Raw genomic sequence first — 1,893 nt, forward strand, 5'->3', positions numbered from 1 at the left:
CATTTCTATCGCATATTGATAAAAAAATTACTTGAGTTATTAATTATTTTTAATGTTTTTATTTAGAAAAAAAATTTGATACTCAGACTTGATTTTTTTGAATATAAAACAGGAACTAAAAATGCTCCAAACATATTTGAGTCAGTTAAATTTTGTGCAGAATAATGAGGTTAAATCAAGAATTCAAGGATTTTCATTCCAAATGAGTACATGAGGAATGAAAGATAGATACTGAGGTCACAGTTGTCAGCAAAACATAAATACTGTTAAAAAAAATAAGCCAAAAAGAAGACAAAAAGAAAAGAATTGTACATAATGTGTTACACATGGAGTTTTTTTTGTTTGTTTTATTAATTTAACCTTTATTTATGCAGGTAAACTGTTTGAGAACCACTTCTCATTTACAAACATGACCTGGCACTGAGTGCATTGTAATATTTGCAGCCATAAAGTGATTGTAAATTTTAATTTCGACTAAAATATTTAATCTATAACCATGCAGCACTCAATTTAATCAGAGTTAACTCGGTTAATTTCACAGCCCTAACTGAAAAATAACAAATATTTAGATTTACCATTAAAATTCAAAAATTTATATTTAGTCATAACGTTTAATCTCCATCTTCATCTTCTGCTTATCTGTGGTCGGAGAGGCAACATATCCAGGATAAAATCACAGACCTCCCCCTCTCCCCAGCTCATCCTGGTGGACCCAGAGGGTTTCCCAGACCAGAGAGAATAATCCCTCCAGCAAATCCTGGGTCTTCTCTGGGTCTCCTCCCAGTGGGACGTGTGGAACACCTCTAAAGGGAGGTGTCCAGGAGGCTCTTAATCAGACCTCAACTGACTCCTTTCGATGTGGAGGAGCAGCGGCTCTATGAGCTCTCCCCAGATGACGGAGCTCCTCCCCCTATCTCTAAGGCCGGCCCACCTACAGAGGAAGCACATTCCGGCCCCTTGTATCCAGGATTTGTTTCTTTTGATCACGATCCACGCCTCATGACCACAGGTGAGGGTTGGAACAAAGACAGAGCGTTAAATCCAGAGCTTTGCCTTTAAATCAGCTCTTTCTTCACCACGATCAACCGAAGCAACGCCCTCATTACTGAGGAGGAGCCTCCTGAAAAAATAGCATTATTAAATAAGTGATAAATTATCCTGACCTCTGACAGCCTCCGGCTCTTTGTGCTGAGGCTGCGAGGAGCTGAACATCACTGCTGAGTCTTCTTTAGGACGAAACTCTGAAACAGAAACTTTAATCTTGAGTAAATGAATAAAGACTCTTTAATTAATCAAATTATTCACTGATATCTTCAAAGTTTCCTGTCTGTCACCTTTTTCATCCCTCTGGATCTCTTCGATCATCGGGTTCTCCTTCACTTCCTCCAGTTTCACCTGTCAATCAGTCAGGTCAGCATCAGTTGAGCCACATGTTTCATGCTGGGAGTTGAGATTCTCTCTGTCCTACCACTTTAACAAGAGCTGACGGGTTCCGGTCCACCTGCGGAGCCTGCAGCTCGAAGGAACGTCTGCAACACAAAAACGACGCAGCTTCACTCACGAGGACCGGAAAAGGTTTGCAAAAATAGGAGTTTGGAGCTGCAGGACTCACTTCCTGCACTCGCTGCAGAGAGCCACGAGGAAGAGGAGGAGGAAGAGGAGAACAACAGAGACGAGGAGTCCTGACGACAAGAGTGAGCCGCTGACCTCTGCTCCGACTGCAGCCATGGTTCCAACAGAACCGCCTGAAACGACACAAACATCCAGCAGAACCTCGTCAGGAACGTTCGAGTCAAGAAAAATCTGTTTAAAACAGAGATGGGCAATCCTGGTCCTGGAGGGCCGCAGCCCTGCAGGTTTTATGTTTTTCCTGCTCCAACACACCTGATTCAG

Source organism: Austrofundulus limnaeus, unplaced genomic scaffold (assembly GCF_001266775.1).
Source record: "Austrofundulus limnaeus strain Quisiro unplaced genomic scaffold, Austrofundulus_limnaeus-1.0 Scaffold602, whole genome shotgun sequence".
NCBI lineage: Eukaryota > Metazoa > Chordata > Actinopteri > Cyprinodontiformes > Rivulidae > Austrofundulus > Austrofundulus limnaeus.